We start from the raw sequence: 12,416 nt of genomic DNA, 5'->3' as shown, positions 1-12,416 counted from the left end.
AGAGGCGGGTCGGGGGCGTGGCTAATTCGCGAAACGTAGCCCCGCCCCGGCCCACCTCTCCCCATTGCAAATAGTGCAGAGGGGCGGAGAGGAGGCAGAGAGGGGGCGGGAGCTCAGTTCCTGCTCCTGGCTCTTCCAGCCTCCCCCCCCCCTCCCTGCACAAGAGGACGACGTATATCGGCTCGGCGTGAAAACCGAGCCGATATACGTTCGTGTGAATGCAGCCTCAGTGTCCAGCTTTCACAAGCATCTAGTGTATGTATGCTCCTAAATTTTCGTACAAGTGTTACATCAGAACATGGTTCACACGAACCAATATTTCTTTGAAAAGCACAGATTTATCAGTAACCAGACTATGTGTCTCTGTTTAATGTGTAATGCACTCGAATACATGCGTGCTAGGCAAACGATCAATCAGACAATAATTAGTAGTCATTGCAGAAATCCAGGTAGTTCCAAAGGATTTACTTTTGCTTATAACTGTACGGTTTACCCCTTGGGCCTTCAATAACATAGGTATTTAAAGGATTTATACTGCACGTTTTTTTTGTTTTTTTTTAAAAAGCTACACAATGTCATTAACCCCATAATGACCAGCTTTTTTTTTTTTTTTTAAATGCCTACTTTCAAAAAAATAAAAAATCCTGATTCTATGTTTCCATTGGTATAGCCATGTGATTGTTTGTTTTATTTTGCTGGATGAGTTGTTTTTCAATGGTACCGTTTAATGCATATATTGAGAAACACGCAATTCAGTCTCCATGCATAGCGTATTCTTCCAACTTACTACTATACTCAGCAGATGCAGCTCTTCTTTGCATATGTGCCCCAGGTCCCTCCCCCCCCCCCCCCCCCCCCCCCGCCCCCGCCTGAAGCGTTTGGTTAATTTAGTTCTTGAGCTCTGGGTTGGTGTGCTATTCCTGTTTTCCTGACCTTCTCTCCCTATATTATTGTGAACCAGATTTGCCTGCCATTACTACAGCTGGCCAACTAGGATTACTGTCTGCTGCTTTGGTACCACAAATTTGTATCTTCTGTTTAGTCTGCAAAGCATTCCAACAGGTCCTGTGTTTTCAGGATATCCTCTACTAAGAACACCTGTGTCAATGTCTGAAGCACTGATAATAACTAAATCATCTGTGCAATACTGGGGGAATCCTGAAAACATGACATGCTGGGGAGGTAGAAAACACTTGTCTAGCCTCATGACAGCCATTCCTAATGGAAATTATTCTAGGGTGGCAAGCCGAGGAGTCGATGTGGAAAACCCCATACATTTTTCAGGGAGTAAAGAGTGAAGAACCAAATCCCGTAGATTACGCTCCCTATTTTTGCGCTACGTCAAGGCCACTAGCAACCCAGTGAGTCTAGGTCAACATCGTTGTAGGGCACTTATCAATGTTATTCTTTATAATGACAGGTATGTGGGGGGGGGGGGATTATAAATTGGGATATTTTGTAATAATAACTAAACTTTAAGATTAAAAACCAGTAAATGGCCCAAAAAGAAAACATAAAAAAAGCAATATCTTGTATACAGAAAAATTTGAATATGAGTAATATCCATTATATAAATGGTAACGAAAAAAAAAGGCACTCTACCTACAGTGAAACAAGGTAGAGGATTCATAACGTTGTGGGGTTGCTTTGTTGGCTCTGGGACTGGAGGCCTTGAATATGTTACAGAAACAATGGCACCAGAGCATTTTAGAGGAAAATGTGCTCCGAAGCTTAAGAAAACTAGGCGTGAGTCCAACAAAATGGGTCCTGGAGCAGAATGACACAAAGCACACATCCAAAAGTAGACAATGGTAAAGGAAAAAAGAGGAATTAGACTCACAGGTTATCCGGTTTCCTGGAAGTCTCCATGACTGCACCCCCAGCCCCTTACCAGCCACCTAAGTGACTTATAATAAACAGGCAAGGGTAGGAATCAGATTTTTAGTATATACATGTTCACCAAACAAAATATGGGAGGGAATATATGAGCGCCATCGTGGAGACATCCAGTCAACTGGATTACCAGGGAGTCTAATTCCTCTTTTTTCCTTAACCATTGTTGGGAATCTTATTTCTCTTTTACCAAGTCATCTCCATGACAGCACTAACAAAACAAAACCGATACTCCTGCAGAAAGGACTTTACGTCCAAAGGCTAGGTCTTCATTTCCCCGAACATCTAGCCTGTAATGTTTGGTAAAGGTGTGTAATTTTTTTCCACGCGTCCACTTTGCATTTTTGATCAACAAAAGCTGAAGCCTGTTCTGCTCACGAAGTTGACATTGCTCTCGTGCAATGAGCTTTCAATCTTACAGGAATTGGTTTATTGATCCCTTTCTCTGCCTCCATGATCACCAGACAAATCCATCTAGAAATAGAGCTCCTAGCTGCTTTTTTCCCTTTGTTGGGACTTAAAAATTGCTTACATTTTTGGCCAGCCTCCACTGTGTTGGAGAACTGTCCTAACATCAAGATGGTGAAAACTACATTGTTTGTCGTTTTTTGGGTTGTCACAAAAGGAGGGAATTATAATATCCTGAGATCTATGGAAAGATTATACCATTTTGGGCAGGAAAAAGGGGTCGAATTTGAATACAATTTTATTCTCAGTCACCCAATAAAATGGCTCTTGAACTGATAAAGTCTGAAGCTCACTTTCTCTTCATGCTGCGGTTATGGCAACTAGAAAAAGCATTTTCAGTGGTATGGTGAAAGGTCCATGTCTAAGCCATCTAGAAGAAAGTCAAGAATAAGATGTATTCAGGAGGTGAAAGTTGTAATTTTTCTTCATAATGCAAATTTTTCTATACTTAAGATAAATCTTGTTGGTATTATCCTTCTACTAGACAGAGTTTCGATCATCCTTTCTGATAGGACCTTCCCTAAGAATATGGGGTTTTAAGTATCAATGCTGAAAGATGATAGGTCAACATATTTTGATAGATTAATGGACCCTTAAAAAATCTGGAAGGATTGGAAGATGCACTGGTTCCCGGATGCTCAAGTTTTTTTTTTTAGCAGGGAGAGCCAACCTCTCCTGGGTCAGAAGAAGCCACAATAATTAGAGGACATTTCTCGTGGAGAAATTATTGATGTAATCAGGGAAACAGGAATTGGAGGAAATACGTAAACTACATCGTGTCCCCAGTTTTGTGTCAACACATCCACTAAAAAAATAAAATTAAGGGAGATGGAATAAAACCCCTACAATGCCACCTATTGGAAGGCAGCATTCCTTCAAGCCCAAGTCAGGCTTGTAATACAAGCCTTGTAACAATGATTGGGCATTAAAAGCAAAGCCAGTCTCCTACTGTACACTGATGAAGGGCAAAAACCCTGAAACAGCTGTCTGTACATGGAGTATGGCTTTGCTTTTAATTCCCAGCCATTGTTACGAGGCTTGTATAAAACGTTGTCTTTGGCTTGAAGGAATGCTGCCTTCCAATAGGTGGCACTGTAGAGGTTTTATTCCATCTCCCTTATTTGGATATTACCCAGAGAAGCGTGCATGGCCATTTGAGTCTCCTCACTCACCATCTAGGTGCTCTCCCTAAGGAGAAAAGATAGCGTTTCTGACAACACATCCACTGTAACGGGAAAATCTCATGGATGGTGAGAGGAAAAAAAAAAAAATTGTTCACCTTTTTTTTTTCTCATTGCAAAAAAGATGTATTTGAGGGGCTCCCCATTTGTTCACTAGGTCTTGAAAGACCACTTGGGACAGAAACCCTTCCCCTGGATCTATAAGTTGACGACTGAGAAAATGTGCCTTAGTATGAAAGGTTCCTTTAAAGCGAATCGCTGAGGTGAAACAAATGTGTTCCTACGCCTAATTGAATATTTCTTGCACAACACTTTATAGTGAGGTATGTTTTGTACCCCCTTGGGGACAAAGAAAGGCTACTGCTGCTATGTTGGCTGAGAATATTTTTAGGTGTTGATTCTTTATGTTTGTTAATGGGCTTTTCATATTGCATAAAGTTTTCTGAAATTTGAGGACTATTGCTTGATGTTCTGTGACCAAATCCCTTGATAACTCTCTTTTATCTGACCCCCAAGTGAAAGAGCTGGTAGCTGTCGTGATATGAAATCACTGGATGTTGAAACCAACCTACCTTCATCGGGTTAAGGTTTAATAACCACCATTGTAGGGAAATTTGTACTGCACTCCCCATCACCATCACCTCCTGTCTAGGAAAGTTTGTTTCTTGTCCCAAACAGAAAGAATTGCATCCTTGAGAGTTCTTGTATGAAACTGGGCCCATGCTAGTGCTGCGATGCATAAGGTTAGTTTCCTTAAAAGTGATAGCGAATCAGATAGAACAACTCTTCAATTTCAGAAAAGTTCTGATCTGAAGTTGAACGTCTTTCCTGTAAAAAAATCTTCCTCTGACTGGGAGCCATCTCCGAGTTTTCCCAGTTTATTATCCAGCCCAGATATTGATAAGTTGGATGGTTATTTCTAGGTGGAAATTTAAGAGCTCCTCGGTTTGGCTATAATCAGAATGTTGCACAAATATGGAACTACTAGAATTGATTTTTTTTCCCTTAGGATAACGACTAGTTCCCCCATTATCTTTGCAAAGACACGGCGGCAGATATCCCGAAAGGTATACATTTTCAATTCAAAATTACATACTTCTGGCCCCATAGATATTGCAAATCTGAGGAATTGTTGAGATTTGGGATTGATTGGGATGTCCTTTAAATCTATAGTTGCCATAAAGGCCCCCTCTCATCAATTTCACTGTTGAGTTTGATTGATTCCATTTTGAATCTTCTGTACATTATTGATTTGTTCAAAGATTTCAGATTTATAATTATACCAATCTTCTCATTTGGTTTTTTGATAAGGAATAGTTTGGAATAAAGACCTTTCCTTTGCTTGGCCAAAAAACCCGGTATCACCGCCTTCAGCTGCAATAAATCCTGAACCCTTACCCTGAACTTAAAATAGCATTATCTAAGATGAGAGGCAAGAAGATATTAAGAAATTTTGAACGGGGTGATAAATGAGCTCTAGAGGACAACCTCCCTTTATTATACTTGAAGTCCAGGTGTTCCCGAAGCGTTGAGCCCACTTCTCCAAGAGAGCCTGTAATCTTGCCCCTACAGGGACGGCGTGATTGCTTTGACTTCTGATCATCCTTTTGGTTGGGGTTGAAAGGAAAGTTTCTCCTTCCCCCTTTTGCATAACTCAATCGTCCTATTTTGCCTTTACAAAAATCTGAAGAGGCAAGTAGAGGTAGTCTCACGAAATCCTCTTTTCCAGGCTGTTTTATTCAGACTCTGCTTTCCGATCCATGGGATATTTTAGCGTGGCGTCCTCAAAAAGGTAATGAGGTGCATTTAGTCACCTTCGCTACTGAGACATCTACTTTTGGTATGGCTTCCCACTCCGCACAATCTTCCTCCGAGAAGGGATAACGCCTCTTAATCCCTCTATGCATGAAATAACCTATTTTAGGATTGTTCAATTTCTTCCTAATATGTTTACGAATATTTTCGTGAACTGGAACCGTGGGTTCATGTCTTTCACCTAGACTCTCAAAAATCTGTCCTGGATGGTTCTAGGCTTTTTTGGCTCATCCATGTGAAGACTAGTTCTGATTGCCTAAATTAACTTCAATATCATCTGAATTGGAGAGGAATTTTTTTGCAGTCATTATCAGAAAAATTGTTAAGATTTTCCACCTCAGCCTCAGAGAAACGTACACTTTTTTTTGGAGTAATTACAGCTTGTTCTCTTGCCAGATATTGGAACATAAATAATAGATGGCACAGTGTTTTGAGATGCCAAAGCAGAGCACCCTTCCTCTCTAATCAACACTTTAATATCATACAAGCAGAGACTGCATGATGCACCCAAACGGGCTACTTACAGTACTTGTAGCCAGTTGTAGGTTGTCAGATGCTGGGGCGCTTATAGATTTGCTAGCACTCCAGAAATGGAATGCAGACGAGGTGGTCTTACTTTCATCTGCCTTCTGTCTTTATGCGGATTCTAATACTCCATGTGGAGCGCTGGCCCCACCCCTACAAGAGTCCATGTGCAGCCAGGCGCTTATGAGGGCAGCCTGAACATAGCCACAGCAACCTCCACTTATATCAGCACTTGACCACGGTGGAAACAGGTCATACTTGAGGAGAACTGCCCCCCCCCTCCCTCTCCCTTTGCAGCATCCCAGGAATATGGTAGTTCAGGAAGGGAGAAAACCAGCCCCTGCTGCCTCTGATTTACCATAAAACAAAGGTATCATCTTGCCAGGACCTCCAAACACCCCTCTGGAAACCTGTCTACTGCCAGTACAAGAAAAACACTGAGGAGGGTGGGTGGTGGACTATTAAACCTTTCTCTGTTTTCCTGTCCTACCAGGAGGCAGCAATCTCAGGTGCTGCTGTTGTGGAGATGACTTGGGAAATGGACTATTTTAAACTGACCCGTAACGAGTCCCGATCTCAATCCAATTGAGAGTCTTTAGGGAGAGCCAAAATGTATTATTGGGTAAAGGAACCCTGCAAACATTCAAGAGAGCATTACAGTGAAGGGAACCAACGAGACAGTTGGAAAAAAGCTATTAACAACAAAGGTTGTACAAACACGTATTAAGGAAGAGTACCTTTAATCCTGTCCATGTCACATACTATATTTATTTATATCTTTTAAAAAGGATTGCACGTATGCCAATCAGTCAACTTTTGTTGCATGTATTTGGACTAGTGGCATGTATTCTCTAATATAGTCTAATGATAAAAAGTCCGCACATATCACCTTATTTCTGAGGATATGGGATTTTTCTTATATGAAAAAAACACCTCACAGTTGTGAATGTTGCCACAACTTTAAGAATCAATTAGAATTTGGAGGAATAGTATAATTCTTCAAACAAGGGAAAGAACCAAAACATTAGAACAAAAACATACCAGTAAAAATTTCTAAAAATAGCAATGGAGGGGGTTAAACAGAAAGGTAAGAGAGAACTCACTGGATCTAAGGAGATAAGCAAAGGTATGAATTTATCACATTTTAGCAGGATACTTTAAACCCAGTAGACTCAGGTCTTTAGTGATGCTTTTGTAGCCTTTTCGAGTTATTTGGATTGAGGCACAATTCCAGGGGATTCCAAAGAATTCACTTAGTTTTGCAACTGTAGGAAACTGATGTTTGGAAATTATTCACCAACTTCTTTGAGAGTATTTTGCAGTGTTGAGTTGTGACCATGATCTATTTGCTAGTAAAAAAAGGTATTGCATGTCCTATTTCTCATCGCCGAAATAGACAGGAATAGGACATGCCATAATTTTCTTTTCTTCTCATATGGACCATGTATCTGTGTGAAAAATCATCCATGTATGTAGCCTCGTAACCTGTAATGGGGCCATGTGCTGTCCATGGAATTACACAGGCAGCACAGAGCCTAAAAATATGCTCATGGGCGCTTAGCGCTAGCGTGCCTTCACACAAGGCATGAACTGTGCAGAACTTCCAGCAGAAGAGCTGTAGCATTTACAGTACAAGCTTGCAGATGAGATTTAAGAAAATCTCATCCACCTGTACTGGAAAATTTCCACATGGAATCCATTGCATATTTGAGATACACTGCAGATAGTAAGGGCTCCTTCACACTAGCAAATTGCAATATCGCCCCAAGAAAAATCGCATTTTTTTTTCCTGCGATTTTTGAGCATCAGCTGTTTTTTCTTGCAAAAACTTCACTGCCACTTGCAATTTTTTCACGCGTTTTCACGTGAAAGTCAATAGGACTTTCTAATGTTAAGGCATTGCACGAAAATCACAAGTTCATACTTTGCGATGCAATAAAAAGGTGGCTCCAAAAGGGAAACATGGGAGATTAAAAAAAAAACAAAAAAAAAAAACACAGAAAGAGGGCATGTCACAATTTTTTCTCGAAATGTCACGAGTGACTACACAGCAAATGTGAACGAAGCCATTGAAAATGATTGGTTTCATAATTCTGCGTCATCGCTCACTCTCGCATCGTGCGATTTTAACTCAACAGTGAAGACCCCCTAAATCAGCTGCGGATTTATGCAAAAGTTGAAACTTGCAGCAAATAGGTGCGGGTTTACTGCATAAAGCCTGCAGCAAAAAGGTCTTTAGTGCAGAAAACCTCAAAAGGAGTTATCCCGAGGACATACCTTTTTACAAACACTTGCTCAGCCTGCTGTAGTTAGAAAACAGAACACACTTACCTTTTCCCATGCCACTGCTATTTCGCCAGCATCCAGTCCCCGCTGATCTTTACTTCTGGGTGCAGGAAGTTGGCGAAGACGTCCCAGACAAAAGGGCTATGTGACCGCTGCAGTCAATCACGGCCTCCGTTCAGCCAATGACCAGCAGCAGAGCTCACGGGACCGCAACCTCATCATTCCCCTCCTGGAAGTTAAAGTTCAGCAGTCACCGGCAAAACTGGTGCGGCAGGGGATTATGTAGTCTGTTATTTTACTACTGCAGGCGGAGCAACTTTTTGAAAAATACAATGTATGCCCCTGGATAACCTCTGTAAGATGAGCCTTTCATGAATCAAATTGCCCTAACAGTGTATTTAAAACAAGGCCTTGAGCTCGATGTTTGGAGCCCAAGGCTAATCCAGGTCAGGATCAAGTAATCATCATCTCTCTTATTCTCACTACCTATATTTCCCTAAAGATACTGGAGATTTCTGTACGCTCTCATATGGAGATCTGCTTTCCGATCCTGCAGTAAAATAGTGTCTGCCCCCTTCTTGCCAATTTCCCGTTCTAAGGTCTGTAAGAGGCGAGGAGTAGATGACGGCAGGATGAGACTACACGGCTTGGAGTTCCTACCATGGCGAGAATGTTCGGGTCTGTGTTGTGCGTCGTCTCCAGCCACCATCCTCCGGCCACGGTACACATTTATAACGGAATGCTTACTATCAGTTTTTTTATTAAGCACATTCCACAGTACAAAGCTTTTGATAAACAATATATTTACAGTTTCAATAAGCTATTCATACACATATGCTCAAAGGAACAGAACTAAAGTTTCCCAGTGCTTCCAATTAAATAGTATTCATGTACATATGTCCAGTAATTGTTAGCAAAATAACGTCAAGAGCGCAGCCAGAAAGTTAGTGTATTTCAGAGTTTCTATGGGGACAAGAATTCACCTGCAAGTTACACTAAATTACAAAATATAGTTTTTTAAACAACATGTTTTTAGGGGAACACATGTATTCATACAAGCTTTATACATTTTTTTTTCTTTTAAATGAGCAATAATTCTGGTAAATAGAAGAAGCAACTTGTGCTCACTAAGAATTTTACACAAATATAGGGTTGACAGGACTACATTGCCATCACTGTTAGCAAGGCTGTTACTACCAGTTTCAAATGTATCCAAATGTAAAAAGAACAATTACAGATTTTATTAAATGGCAAAAATAGAAACACACACAAAAAGCCGTTAACTAGAAATCGCTACATTTTGAGCAAATATGTTGCTTTGGGGTGTTGGTAGGGTTTGAAAAATAAGCAATTTGGTTCTCAGCCAAGAAGGAAATACAGATGAGCCGACATCAAAATGTAGCCCCGCTCCAGCGAGCAGAGACCTGCTTGTAGAACAAACCCCTAAATACAGTCTCCAAATCAACTGATAGATTCCAAAAATGAGTGTGTGAAATCGCTGCCCTTTACGCCAAAATATCTACAGTCTCACCACCCTTCTTTGTCTGTTGAACTGATTTTATGCTCATCTGTAAATTTAAAGTCCAATAGCCGATGAGAGGCTGCTATTGGAACGAAGAAGAACACAAAATCTGGGTGGTAGGAGTAGATCGGGGAGATGGCAGTAACTTAATAGAGCTCCATTTCTGGTAGTCGAAATATTTTAGGCAATACCCAACTGACTGATGAAAACGAATGCTTCAATGCACAGCGTCACTTTAAGGATTGTTTCGTATCAAACTGCATAATACTCGAGAAACAATTACTACAGGAGACCCTAGAAGGTGGTTCTAGAATTCACTAGACATTTCTGGTGCATTCAATGTAAAAATCAAAAAAAAAAAAGAAAAAAAGAAAAATCAGACCTACAATAATTTCCATGTAACAGTTGAGAGCCCATCATTCCAAATCTAAATGGCAGACAGTATTGAACACTTTAATGTTAGGCCGACATAGGTAACTGGCTGAACCTTCAAACACAGAACAAAGCATCTTACATATTTGTGCTTATATACATTGTGTGACCCACAGGAATCGTACTGTACAAGATTTTTGTTCCATGAAATCCCTAGTGTGATTTCGGACTGCCGAAGCCATGTTTAATAAGTTGGAGATTTACACAAAAATGACATAATAGTCTATTCACATTTGCACGTAAACTTATTTTACATTTTAATGAAATCTAAACAGAACATAATTACCTAGGAAAAAAACAAAACAAAAAAAAAACAAAAAGTTAGAGCTGAAAGTTAATAAACGTCCAACTAACTGAAGCCCAAATTCATTTTACAATATAACTGCAAGTACAAGAAGAAGAAAAAAAAAAAAACACAAAGAAGGAAAAAGAATGAAGATCCCAGGGGTTACTTTGGCACAAACAAGGCGCATAAATGTTACAATTGTCAAACAATAGGGAGCTGGAAGTCCAAACTGGTTACATCTGAATATAATTTCCTTTTAAGTGCTCCTGTCAACCAAATACATCAACGGATTACACTTTATTAGTAATTTTTAAAAAAGGACAAAAAATCGTTACAAGGGCTGGAAATCTTTAGAAATGTCACTTGGAATGATTGTACCCCACCCTTCGGGAGAAAAAAAAAAAATGGTGTCATTAACATTATGATGCATTTGCTCCAACAAGAAATCCCTTTGTACCATAGAGGAACGAGGTACAGGCAGTAAGAGCGCTTTCTGATATGCAAGCATTTTATTGGGGGCAATGGATTAGAAATTTTCGATATGGGGAACATCATAATATGAAGAAGAAATTTTACAGTCCAAGAGATGTAGAAAAAGATTGGTTGGCTAGTTTTCCAGTTTACATTCCAACTTTTAGAATACGATACTAGAGGCTCGTGCCCCGGATTACAATATAGGAATAGAGCACGCAGCCTTTGTTCTGCTAGTATTGTATGGCTGATTCTTTAAGCTTAGCGGTGTTGATTCATAAAAAAAAAAACATAAAAGGAAGGAAAAGAAGAAGATGCTACAAAGCTATGGTCAATAGAACACAAAGATCGATGTACATGAGTGAAAAAAGTATTCCAACAGAGCAACAATTAGCATATACAGTTACATTTCCTACCACATACATGCAAAAAACAAAAAGTATTTGCTGTGTTCAAAGTTTGAAGAAAAAAAAAAAAATGAAGCACAAAGAGCATTTGGATATGTTTGGCACCCAAAAAACTATTGGGAAGCACTCTCCTTCAGAGTCACTAAGTGCAAAACAAATGAGGTTGCATCCTTTTTGTACTCGTTACCCTCATTAAACTGTTCGTTTCATATATAAAATTTACATTTTCAGCTTTGGATTCTAGATGCAGGTGATGGAGCAGAACTTCAATGTGCATCTGTTGAAGTGGCTTGTAATTTCAGAGTAAGAAGAACGAGAGACAATATAATTTAAACTTTACTTGTAAGTGGCACCAGTAACAATATCCAATAATTACTAGTATTCGAGCTTCTCGCAGTATCCACATATCCAGTACAGTAGTTCAGTATAGCTAATTCCTAGAAAAACAAAAAGATGGAATGCCAATTACTAAAACTTACGGAATTCTTAGGCCACACAAACAAAGATATGCAACAAATACTGAGGGATTTTAGAGGAAAAATACTTAGAATTATAGAACAAAATGCATCAGAAAGTATCCAGATTTGCCTTCTATACTCCGGGTACAACTGGCAGAGCATTGCTTTTAGCAGGGCCTTAGAAACAGATCATCTTTAACCCTTTCCAATCCACTGTCTGATGTCTAAAGACATTCTGATTGAAGCCTGTGCAGCTGCAATGTCCGGTAGGGTATTCTTACTGTATATTACTGGCCGCTCTGCTGTCGGAGACCTCTCCAGCATGTCCCATACCGCAGTACTGGCTCTAGCCAGCAGATGGAGTCATTGTATAATGACAGAAAGAGAAAAAACCCCGAATTCAAAATTGGATTGCAAAGGGTTAAGAACTGTCCACTTTCTGCCTAATACAAAATTATTATTATTCGATTCTCAGTGGTTTTTAATGTTATGGCTAATCAGTATGTGGCAATTACCGGACAATGGTGGACCAGTAATCTGTACTCCATAAATCATTCTGCCACTGCTGTAATAAATATCAGTTCACAATGTACGGACTTTCTAGTAAGACCGATCTGTTACCTGGTGATTGCAATCTATACTACCTCTCATATGCCGGGGCGGCGGTATGGA

The 12,416-nt window shown here is 40.0% G+C and overlaps 1 protein-coding gene across 1 annotated transcript in view; it reads right to left on the bottom strand.

Annotated features, from left to right (window-relative positions):
- Positions 1-8,954: 8,954 nt before the first annotated feature.
- FBXW11 (F-box and WD repeat domain containing 11) overlaps positions 8,955-12,416 on the bottom strand; it is a 56,934-nt gene continuing 53,472 nt past the window's right edge. Inside the window, exon 13 of the mRNA XM_066590416.1 lies at positions 8,955-11,723. The gene's annotated coding sequence lies outside the window, so the exon portion shown is untranslated. The remainder of the gene's footprint in view (positions 11,724-12,416) is intronic.

Source organism: Eleutherodactylus coqui, chromosome 2, assembly GCF_035609145.1.
Source record: "Eleutherodactylus coqui strain aEleCoq1 chromosome 2, aEleCoq1.hap1, whole genome shotgun sequence".
In the NCBI taxonomy this organism is placed as follows: Eukaryota; Metazoa; Chordata; class Amphibia; order Anura; family Eleutherodactylidae; genus Eleutherodactylus; species Eleutherodactylus coqui.
This window is presented reverse-complemented; position numbering and strand designations above follow the sequence as displayed.